The sequence below is a fragment of the Schistocerca cancellata genome, chromosome 1 (genome assembly GCF_023864275.1).
Source record: "Schistocerca cancellata isolate TAMUIC-IGC-003103 chromosome 1, iqSchCanc2.1, whole genome shotgun sequence".
Classification (NCBI taxonomy): domain Eukaryota; kingdom Metazoa; phylum Arthropoda; class Insecta; order Orthoptera; family Acrididae; genus Schistocerca; species Schistocerca cancellata.
The window spans coordinates 251,420,281-251,432,712 of record NC_064626.1 but is presented as its reverse complement, the minus strand read 5'-3'; the positions used below and the strand labels follow the sequence as shown (position 1 = coordinate 251,432,712).

Below are 12,432 nucleotides of genomic sequence, written 5' to 3'. Positions count from 1 at the left end.
GGTCTGGCCACTGTGGCTAGACTGTGGACTGCAATTGTGCCTTACAGGAGCAGCAGCCTAGCATTGGTGGTGGGGGTAAGGAAGAGGCATGGGATGGGGCAGGGGAAGGATAGTAGGGTATGAGTTGGGGAAAGTGTAGTGCTACTTATGGGAGCATGCAGGGGCATGGTGGGGACAGGGTAGGGCTGCTAAGTCAGTTGGGAGGTTTGATGGTGAGGCGTGGGGAGCACGGAAAAGGAGAGAAGTAGTAGAGGAGTTGAAAAAGACTAGAGGATGCGCTAGTGAAATCAAACACTGTGTAGTGTCAGAGTGAGAGCAGTTAAGTGACTAGGTAAGTGGAGGACAGGGACTAGTGCAGGCTGAGGCCAATGGGTTATGGAAGCATAGGATGCACCGTAGAGAGCGGTTTCCAACTACGCAATTCAGAAAACCTAGTGTTGGTGGGATGGATCCACATGGCACAGGCTGTGAAGCAGTCACTGAAGAGAAGTGCCTCATGTTGGGCAGCATGTTCAGTAACTAGGTGGTCCAGCTGTGTCTTGGCCACAATTCATCGCTAACCATTCACAATGACAGACAGCTTGTTAGTTGTCATGCCCATGTAGGAAGCAGCACAGCAGTAGCAGCTTAGATTGTGGATAACATAGTTGCTTTCACAGGTAGTCCTTCATTTGATGGGGCAGGAGATGCCTGTGATCGGATTAGAGTAGATGTTGGTGGGGAATGTATGGAACAGTCCTTACATCTAGGTCTATTGCAAGGGTGAGCCATGAGGCGAGGGATTGGGAGCAGGACTGGAGTAGGGATAGACTAGGGTAATGCACAGGTTCTGTGGGTAGTGGAATAGCACTGTGAGAGGGATGGGGAGGATAGTTAGTAGGATATTTCTCAATTCAGGGCATCGTTAGAGGTAGTCAAAACCCTGGTGGAGAATGTGATTCAGCTGCTCCAGTCCTGGATGGTACTGAGTCACAAGAGGAGTGCTCTATTGTGGCTAGATGGTGGGTATGTGGGATATGGTAGGTGACTGGAGGGGCAAGGCAAGGGAGATCTATTTCTGTACAAGGTTGGAAGGGTAATTCTGGTCTGTGAAGGTCTCAGAGAAATCCTCAGTTTATCGGGAGAGGGACTGCTCGCCACTACAGATGTGATGACCACAGGTGTCAGGGTGGAAGGTACTTTTCAGCATGGAATGGGTAGCAGCTGTCAAAGTGGAGGTATTGCTGGTGGTTGGTAGATTTGAAACGGACAGGCACTGATATAGCCATCATTGTGGTGGAGGTCAACATCAAGGAAGGTGGCTTGTTGGGTTGAGGAGAACCAGGTGAAGTGAATGTGGGAGAAGGTGTTGAGTCGATGTTCTGGAGATCACGAAGGTGTCATCAATGAATATGAACCAAATAAGGGATTTGTGATTGTGGGTGGTTAGGAAGCACTCCTCTAGATGCCCCATGATTGGTTGGCTAGGATAGTGCCATGTGAAGAGCTGGTGGAGGAAATGGTAGGTATCTCTTATACAGGAGAGTACATTATGGGTAATAGACTGAAGGTTTTGGTCAATGAGAGAAGAGATTCTCTCCATGGGGGCACAATAACCAGCCACAATCGGAATCCTAGGTGGTTGCATTTATGGACTATAAGCAGCATGTAGAAGACAAGAGTGTGGGGAGTGATAGGGGTGAGGGAGAGAGACTCAGGGGAGATGTTTTGGGAGCAGCCCAAGGATTTGAGGAGCGAATGGATTTCCTGTTGGATTTATGGAATTGGGTCACTGTGGCAGGCTTTAAAGGTGGATGAATCAGACAGCTGGTGGAGTCCCTCCACCTCATATCTGCAATTCAAACCACAGTGGTGGAGCCTTTGTTAGCAGGTCAGGATCAATTGTTAGGTGGTGGATTTCGGTTCTTACTGTACATGTTAAGTTGGTTTCCATGTTGTAGGATCTAGGAAATGATGGTGAGGCGGGGTCCAAGGTTAAGAAATTCTGAAACGCTAACAGGGATGGTTTGAGGTCAGTGGGGGTGGATCACAGTTGAATGGAAGAATGAACTGAGTCAGGCAGGCTCCAATATTGGTTTCATGTTGGGTCTTATTGGTAGGGTTGGTGGCAAAAATGTTTTTTCACTGTACGGACTGTGAAAAGGAGAGGAGGTCTTTAACAAGTCCAGCATGGTTTAATTTGGGAGTGGGGCAAAGGTGAGGCTTTTGGAAAAGACTGATACTTCTGTGAGACTAAGGCATTTGGAGAAAGGCTCACAACTGTTTCATGTCTGTTTATGTTCTCAGTGCTGTATGGTGGTGGGAAGAAGTTTCTACGGGTGACGTAAATGTAGCAGGTCTACAAGGCAGGGTTTGTTGGCTATGGGGTGATGTGAGGGAGATTTGGAGGCTCTTGCAGAGGTGGCAGATAGTGGTAATCCAAGGTGGCAGTAGGTGGTTTACAGGTTGGAGAGTTCTTTGAGGCCGCACTGTGCATGCTGCTCTACTTCCTCGAGGGCAAGAGTTTCAACTGCCACCTTGGATTACCACTATCCGCCACCTCTGCAAGAGCCTCCAAATCTCCGTCACATCACCCCATAGCCAACAAACCATGCCTTGCAGACCTGCTTCGTGTATGTCACCCACCATACAGCGCTGAGAACATAAACAGACCTGAAACAGTCGTGAGCCTTTCCTCCAAATGCCTTAGTCCAACAGAAGTATCAGTCCTTTCCAAACGCCTTACCTTTGCCCCACTCCCAAATTCAATCATGCTGGACTTGTTAAAGGCCTCCTCTCCTCTTGGGACAGCACAGCAGGAGAATAACACGGATGGTGGATAGGTGTTGCAAAGAGGTTTGGGGTGGATTTACATGGTTTTGCAAGACTGAGTTGGTGAAGGCTATGGACTGATGGAATCTGAACAGATAGATGTCACTGTGAAAGGAGGGGTTGTAATCTGATGGTCAGACAGTCTGTGTGGGAATACATGAGGTAGGTTCCAATGTGTGAACAATATGTGGGGCTGGGTTCTGGCTACGGATAGGTTAACTAGTATGCATAGTGGAAGACAAAAAGGCACAAAAATATATTAGGAATGATATGTGGGGCTGGGTTCTGGCTAGGGATAGGGTATCTAGGATCCATAATGAAAGACAAAAATGCACAAAAATACATTTTCTGTTTTTTACCTATTTTACAAATTTTTACAAGCACTGAACTGCAGAGGGACTATACCAGTTGCCAAATCTGTCCACCTACGAACCCTGCCACAGTGACCCCATTCCAGAAACCCAATGGGATCTCCAATCCCAAATCCTTAGGCTCGTTACAGAACCTCTCCTCACCCCTATCACCCCCACCCCCCACCTTCTCCATGCTGCCTTAAGTCCGTAAACCCAACCACTCAAGATGCCCTGTTGTGGCCAGTTACTGTGCTCCCACTGAGAGAATCTCTGCTCTTATGGACCAAAATCTTCAGCCTATTACCCGTAACCCATACCCCTATACATAACAAATCAACCATTTCCTCCACTGACTCTCCACAGTACCTGTTACTTTACCACAAGGACCCCTCCTCATCACTGTTGACACCACCTCCCTCTACACTAACATCTTCAATGACAATGATGCTGCTGTTATTTGAACACTACCTTATCCGCCTCCTTTGGAGGCACCACTTACGAACAAACCTGTGGCACATCAATGAGTACCGACATGGTACTATCCTATACCAACCTACTCATGGGCCATCTAGAGCAGGATTTTCCTAACTATGTTCCATGGAATGCTGCTGTTCTGCAAGAACTGAGTAACTGCTCCATGAAAAGCTTTGAACAATGTGGCAACTTTTTTAACATTTTGAGGGTTCTAATTATTTTTTATTTTTTTCTTAAATAATTTCTAGGTTGTCAGTTAGTATTTAAAATTGAAGTGATCACTGAGTAAAAAAGTTTTTCTCATTTTTTAAAATTTTATTAACCTTCAAAATAAACCAAGTGTTCCATCAAAGTACCAGGATTCTCGAAGTGTTTTGTCAGAGGAAAAGTTTGGGAACCCTTGATCTACAAGAATCCTTTCTAACGACAGAGAATCCCAAACTCCTCACCTACTCCAGACTCGCTGAAAACATCATGATCTGGACTGAGGATGAGGACACCCTACCTCATGTTTCTGCGGAACCGCAATCCTTTTTAACCCATTTGCTTGACTGGTCCTGCTCAAGCCAACAAGCCATTTTCTTCATCACTGACCACCTCAAGGATAGCTACATCAGTACCTTCAGACACACCCGACCTAAAAACCACCAGCAATACCTCAACTGTGACAGCTGCCACCCATTCCATACCAAGAAGTCCCTTCCATACAACCTTATCACCTATGGTCGCACCCCATTCTTTTTCCCCTTGTCTAATTCTCTCCTTTTCTGTCTCCACAAACTCCCCCCCCCCTCCCTCCCAACCCAAAAAATATCTCGACTTCATCTAGCAGTCCTAACCTGCTCCCATTAAGTCCCTGTATGCTCCCATAGGCAGCATTGCACCTACCTCCACCCCTACTCTGCTATTCCTCCCCCTTCCTGCCTCATACCTACTCCTTAGCCCCATCGCCCATGTCAGATTGCTGCTCCCATCAGGCACAGTTGCTGTCTGTGGTCTGGTCACAGCATCCAGAGACAGTGGTCTTGTGTGTGTGAGTTGTGTTTGTGTGGATGTGTGCATGTTTTCTAGTTTAGAAGAAAGCCTTTTAGCTGAAAGCTTGAATATATAGCAGTCTCTTCATTGCACCTGTCTGCGACTCAACATCTTCTCTGTATGATGAGTAGTGATGTATCCCATGCATAATGTTATTGATTGTTTCGCAGATATTTTGGTCATGTTAGGTTTAGATAACAAGTATCAGTATGAGTTGTGGGTTTTTGGTATTGTGGATTTCGTTTGAGCTATATAGGTCAAGTGAAATTTCTGACGCCAGAACTTTTTCATTTTGAGTTTGTTGACTGCTGAAGACTGAGTTTGCTTGATTTTTACATCAGTATTTGTTTTGGAATGTCTTTATCAGAATTGTTACACATTTCGTTTGTCCTGCCTCTGTCTCGCCACAATCTAAATGTCTATAATTCCGATCCTACTCCATATACAGTGATGAAATTTATATGACTGAAAACCTAATGGGTAGAGTTTCACGCTGAGATGCAACATGGCATCTTTATAAGAATTTTCACTGAGTGACCCTGAATATCTTAATCACCCTACCTCCAATGTTTTTGGAAAGAATTGTTGCTTTAGTAAGTTACTATAAACACAGTCAATATCAAAGTGACACACCAAAGACATAATATCCAAAAAAATGATTTCACCTTCATCACTAACAGTAAAAAAATACAGTAAGCAGCTATGTATCCAGCTTTACGGTCCTTCAGACTGTACTTCACTATACACTAATTTTACACTATAGTCACTCAGGGCAGGGCATTTCTGTTAATTATAATTTCCATTATTAATTATTATAGAAAATATTGTTTCATAACTATTTGTTTTGAGTTTTATTTCACATCTTAGTCAAACAAATGTCATAAAACCCAATATTTGTATAAAACTTCTTGCAATTAGCCTCAACCATGGGGCCACTTGTTAGTTTCAATTTGACCACACACTGAAACTGACTCTCAAGTAGCACAATCAAACATTCAAAATCTTGTCACGTTTGACTCTGCACACTCAAAGGTTGACAACAGCGTCATTATTGGTTTGACCAATTGGTGAACATTTCTTGCTGTGAACAGCCCTAGACACTTTCATTTCAGCATTTGTTATGTGTAGTCCTGTTTTTCCAGCATAATGCTTACATGCACGCCCTTATTGTCCAAGTGTGACAAGATTGACTGATTACCTTTATTAAAAACAGAGATAGTCAAAGAAGCCACAAAAAATAAACAGCAAACTTTGTGATTGTTTACTTCAACAAGACTGTCAAGAAATTAAAAAAAAATCCAGATGCATATGTCTTACTCACCCAGGATCAATCACCAAACTCAGTGGTACCCTATCCAGCAACAGAGAGGTGGCACATATTATATACCAATTGAAAAATAAAAAATCAACTGGTCCAGATGAAATCCAAGCCTTTGTCTTTAATGAATGTATAAATACCATAAAAACTCCACTGACAAAAATAATCAATGAAGCATTCTCATCTGGCTGTTTTTCCAAGTACCTAAACCAAGCTAAAGTAAAACCCATATTTAATAGTGGTGATGTGGAAAATGTAGACAACTACAGACCAATCTCTTTACTAATCACCATTTTCAAAATTATTGAAAAACTAATGAAAAACAGATTAATGAAGTACCTAAACAAATTTAAACTTCTTTGCAATAAAGAACAAGATTTCAGGCACAGAAGAATTACAGAATCTGCTTTTGGACAGTTTACAAAACTCATTCTTGAGGCACTAGACAAAGGTGGTCATGTGGATGGAATTTTCTTGGACTTATCAAAGCCATTCAACGCAGCTGAGTACAGAATATTATTGCATAAATTAGAGTTTCTAGGAATAAGATTGATTGATAGATTGATTGAGAGGGATTATGGGACCAAACAGTGAGTTCATCAGTCCCACGATTCCGAAGTTAGTCACAGAAGAATGAGGGTCCACTAAAAGTGGATGGATCCAGTCAGGAGAGTCAAATTATAAAATAATGAACATTAAACAGACACAGTAAAAGACATAAAAGGTGAGACCAAACCTAAAATCTGGAAAAACGGTAGGAATAAGAGGTGTGGCTAAGAAGTAATGTTAGTCATACATAGAAAACTGGGTGCAACGAATTGAGATCTAATGTACTTCAAAGGATTTCAAGGGATTTCTAGTAAAACAGCAACCAGATTAAAAAAATATATTAATATAGGTGTTCCACAGGGAGTGTACTAGGCCCAAACCTTTTTCTTATTTATATCAATTATTTCTCACACAGTGTCAGATATGGAGAAACTGTTTGCTGATGACAGTAACATAGTGATCAGAGCTAAAACTCCAACACAGGTGAAAGAAAACGCTAATGCAGTCTTCAAACAATGGGTCACTGAAAAACAAAGTAGCTTTAGAATTAAAGAAAACTAATAGCTTTACTTCCAACTAAACAGAAAATGCAATGATGCTAGATTAAAAATTAATGATGATGTATTAGAATGAGTAACAGATACCAAATTCTTGGGGTTCAATGTAGATTGTCAGCCGTAATGGACAGAGCACATAAAAGCTTTGGCAAAGAGACTATCCACAGTATGTTATGCTTTGCGAATTCTTGCACCATAGTGACATATTTTGGATACATACATTCAGTCCTCAGTGTGAACTTTCAGACTATCTTCAAGGTATGGAAAAGGGCTGTATGAATAGTTACAAATGGTAGCAATAGGACCCATTGTACCAATTCATTCAAAAAGCTAGCAATTCTGATTGTCCCAGGTGAATATATTTTCCACACTGCAATGTACACAAAAAGTATACTCACCCTTGTATTACAAACAGCTCAAAACACGACCATGAAACTAAATCCAGTCACTACTTATACCTAAACAGGAAAAGCAAGTCATAAAAACACAATAATACACTACATAACAGCCTAAAACTGTGCAACAGGCTACCACAAGAAATTAAAGATGTAAATGAACTTTATATCTTCAACCAAAGGCTAAAAATTTATGCATTACATAAAATCTATTACGCTGTATGTGAATATTTAAAATAATTATAGACAGCTACTTAATATTCATGAATACCCCACATATTAAGCAACAATAGTCCACTCAATGAAGAAAAATTGGAGGAAAAATTGTGCAGTCACAAATCTTTGCACAGTGTTTGGAGGGAGTGTCGTACTAAAAATTCAGTGAGATGTGAGTGTTGGGGTGGGGGAAGTCAGAAGGTGACTTCTTCATGTTTTTCACAAATAACCCAAAAACCGCGGCTTCTAGCGAAAATGTTTCCCAGTACAAAATTAAAGTACATTAAATTTACTTCAAAAATGAGCCTATTCATTTTTTTCTGTAGGACTAGTAGTTCCCGCGTTCATGCGATGGAAAAATCACAGTTATTAAAAAAGTTGTTCTAACGGTATAAAATTAATGTTTATCTTTAAATTAGTAGGTTAAAAACAAACATCAAATGTGCATACCACATATAAGTGTAGCAGAGCTGTAGCAAGGTATAAATTGTGTTCCGAGGATATAACAGGGTAGATGGGGGAGGTGAGTGGGGTAGAAGCCTGAGGGAAGATGTGTCATGGCGTTGTGTTCATGCTCTTCCCTCCTTCATAGATCTGGACACTGAAGGTCAAGCAGGTGATTTCCCACTCTATCTACTCCACTACTTCACAAGAAGCAACTACAGCATGTTCTGTGAATCACTAGCCATGCAGTGCACAGACATGCTGGGCAAGTGTTTATTTTACTCAAAACATGTTAACAGTACATGTAATGCAGATTTGAGTTCCTAATAACAATAATGCAGGTAATGCATATGGACAGAATCTACATAAATCTCTGCACACAGTTCTACATTTCTAGAGGGGAAATTGATTCTTAGTTATCCTGTGCAGCAGAGGCAGTGTTCTTCCGATAAAGAGAACTTCCTCAACCATGAGCACTGCTCGTTTTTCAGTTTACAGACAAACTATAGCACCCCAGCATTTCCAGTCCAGTTCTCGTATGTGAGTAGACAAAATAATTTCACTTAGCTCGCATATATCTATTGGAATTATTTTCAGTTTATTATGGGAATACTTATTCGCTGTTGCTAAATGAGCTTCTATGTAAAAAAGCTCAACAGCTGGAGCTGTCAAGTGTCTACTACAATACAGAGAATTTTCCAAGTGTAGCAAGCCATCAATATGTGCCCAATAATGTCAATTACATTGTCACCCACTATCACTGTCTAGAATACTTTTCACAGCAAATACATCATCCAGCCTCATCAGCTCTCCCAAAATCTGAAGAGGCCCAGAGGCTTAAATTGTCTCCCTCTGCAACAGAAGTAGGTCTTCTAGATGACATCTAACGTCAGAATTTTCAACATAAGTCAAGCAATGCATTACAGCAGATTACTGTTCTAGACTTGAACATGATCAGTCCCATTCGATCAGACATATTCACGCCCATCTTGGACGATACACTATGGATATGTGGTAAGTGGCTCCACTCATTTCAGTCCACTCGACAAGTGCCAGTAATTCCTGAATGGAAAAGATTTATGCAGTCTACCAGTTACACAACTGATGGTGAGAGAAGTGTAGTAACTTTTTGGTCATTCTCTAACTTACTAACATATGACTACAACATAATTACATAGCTTCACAATATGCTGCCAATGATGCACAACAGCAAAGTGTCACATTTACCAATGTAATCCCTTTACCACCACCACTTTCAAAGGTTACTGTCAGCACCACACTTAAGGATGAATAAGAATCATTTTTCCTTCTAGCAGTGTAGAACTGTGTGCAGAGATTTACACAAATTCTGTCATTTTGCATTACCTGTCTTAGTGTTATTAGTTATCAAATCTAAATTCCATGTAATGTCTACGCATTTTAAGCAAAATAAACACTCCCTGGGCTTGTCTGCACACTGCTTGGCCAGTGATTCATAAAGTATTCTTTGGAGAGCCTGTATCACTTCATGAAATACGCTGTAGTTGCTTCTTGTGATGTAGTGTGGTAGGTGGAGTGGAGAATCACAGCTGGCCGGAGTGGCTGAGCGGCTCTAGGCGCTACAGTCTGGAACCGCGCGACCGCTACAGTCGCAGGTTTGAATCCTGCCTCGGGCATGGATGTATGTGATGTCCTTAGGTTAGTTAGGTTTAAGTAGTTCTAAGTTCTAGGGGACTGATGACCTAAGAAGTTAAGTCCCATAGTGCTCAGAGCCATTTGAACTTTTTGGAGAATCACCTGCTTGACCTGCAGTTAGCAGGATTATGAAGAAGGGAATTGCACGAACACAATCTGATGACCTACCTTCCCTCGCACTTCCAACCCATATCTCCCCTCCCCTGCTACACCCTGGAACACAATTTATCCTTCAATATGGCTCTACTGCATTTAGGTGTTTTACACACATTTCATATTTGTTTCTAACCCACTTAATTACTTTTATACTGTCAGAATGATATTTTTAATAATTGCAATTTTTCTATCTCCTGAATGTGGAAACTAGGGAAAAACCGAATAGCGTTTATTTTGTAGAAAATTGAATGTAGTCTGATTTTGTATAAGTAAACATTTTTGCTAGGAACTACAATTTTTGGGTATTTGAGAATAAAATATTAAAAAAAGTTACATTTAAACGCAACCCATCCCAACGCTCACACCACACTGGATTTTTAGTATGTTTTTTGTGTCACTCCCTCCTAGTAATGTGCAAAAATTTGTGACTACTCGATCTCTTCCCCCCCCCCCCCCCCCCACCCACACACACCAAATCAACATTTTTTGGTCTTCTTCCACTGGGCTGTATGGCATAATTATAAATATTCTAAGGCTAATTATAAGAAGTGTCAAAATTGCAAGAATCCATGTATGTTTTTTTAATAAGGAACATTGTACCAACAATTGATGACATCCATACAGCTTGTACTGCTCTAGGATGACTGAATAATCATATCTGTCTACCTATCTGAACTGTTAAGTATGAATGGCAATGACAAAATTATACATAGGTACACTGATCAGCCAGAACATTGTGATGACCGACCTACTACTGATATAACTCGTCCAGGTGATAGTGCCATTACCTGAAAAGGAATGACAGCTAGTCAGGTGCACGCATGGTTCATATAGTAACCCTGAGCATGCTGTCTGTTTGTAGAATGGGGACGGCACACGATCTATCTGAGTTTGACCAAGGTGAGATTGTGATGTCAGACGTTGTAGGCTGGGCAGACTGGTAACACAGGATAGGGGGTGAAATGTACTGTCACTTATACCAGAATTTAATGCTGGGCAGAATAAAAGTGTGTCTGAACACACAGTGCACTGAACACTCCTACTGATGGGTCTTCGCAACTGGTGACTCACACATGTGCCAATGTTCACCCCTCGACTGAAATGGACACATCACCATTGGCACTGCACGTTGGCACAGTGGCATGGTCTGATGAATCCTGACACCTTCATCATCATGCCAATGGGAGAGCATGAATCTGTCATCTTCCAGGCCAACAGCTCCTTGACACCTGTCCTGCACGATGGAGACAAGCTGGTGGCAGTTCCATTGTGCTCTAGGGAACATTCATGTGGGCATCAATGGGTTCAGTGAAGCTCATGCAAGCCACCACGATTGCCATGGTGTTTTGTATACTGGTTGCAGATTACTTACACCTCTTCACAACATCATGTCTCATGACGGAACTGGCATTTATAAACAAGATAATGCAGCATGTCACAAGTCCAGGAGAGTGATTGGAATGGTTTGAGGAACACACCATTGTGTTCCAATTGATGTGCTGGCCCCCAACTTGCCAGATCTGAATCCAATAAAACACATCCAGGACGCGATTGAGTGTTGCGTCAAAGCTAATCACACCTTCCTGGAATTTATGGGGATTAGGTGACTTATGTGTGCAGATGTGGAGCCGACTCCCTCCAAAGCCTTGCTTCCATGACACAACATGTCGCTGTTGTTATCTGTGCAAAAGGTAGACATACCGGATATTACGTAGGTGGTCATAGTGTTCTGGCTGATCAGTGTAAGTGATGGCTAACTACAGGTAGATTAGTTTTAGAGATGATAACAACAGCAACAGATGGTTTCACTGAAATGCTTACATCAAGTTTAGGGTAAAAGTTACGCATTGGATCTCCCTTGTATTTTTCAATATGGCATGAACGTAAACATTAGGCTTCACTACAGGTCAAATAGTTACCACAACCAGATTGTCTGCTTTCACTTTCATTAGCTTCGCCAACACACAAACAAATTGACAACTTCCAACATAACCTAGACATTGGGCAGTGCTACAGATCAGTGACACCACAACAAAGATTTCAGTGGCAGTCCAGTACATAACTTTGGCCCAAGTTTACAACAGCTCCCACCACACTCACTTATCACACAGCAACAATCATGCCTCTTTAAATTCACTAAAGAAAAAATAAATGAATATTTTGTTTTTTGAGATTTTGCAGAGTTTCTCCATCATCCATGATAAGGAACACAGATTCTATTGGAATAATTCTTGGGTTAAAATTCAACCATTTGTAGCTTACTACAGAGATTCAAATGCTAATTAAATACCCCTTGTGTAATATGTGGAAATATCTGTCTCCAGCAAGATACAAGGTGTGTACATTCTTACCTGCACAATTTCTTAAAATACTATTTTCCGACCCCAAAGCATATTTATCACATTTTGGATGGATATGCTGCCCAATACAAAAAGAGAAAGAATTTCATG

General features: G+C 41.5%; 1 protein-coding gene across 5 annotated transcripts in view; it reads right to left on the bottom strand.

The window, feature by feature from the left end:
• Positions 1–12,432, bottom strand: part of LOC126170355 (uncharacterized) — a 116,035-nt gene that overhangs the window by 100,205 nt on the left and 3,398 nt on the right. Inside the window, exon 2 of one of the 5 annotated variants that reach the window (XM_049920720.1) lies at positions 7,496–7,555. The exons of 3 other annotated variants lie outside the window; for them this stretch is intronic. The gene's annotated coding sequence lies outside the window, so the exon portion shown is untranslated. Of the gene's footprint in view, positions 1–5,994; positions 6,046–7,495; positions 7,556–12,432 lie in introns of those variants that run through there. One more of the 5 variants, XM_049920718.1, reaches the window with a different exon arrangement.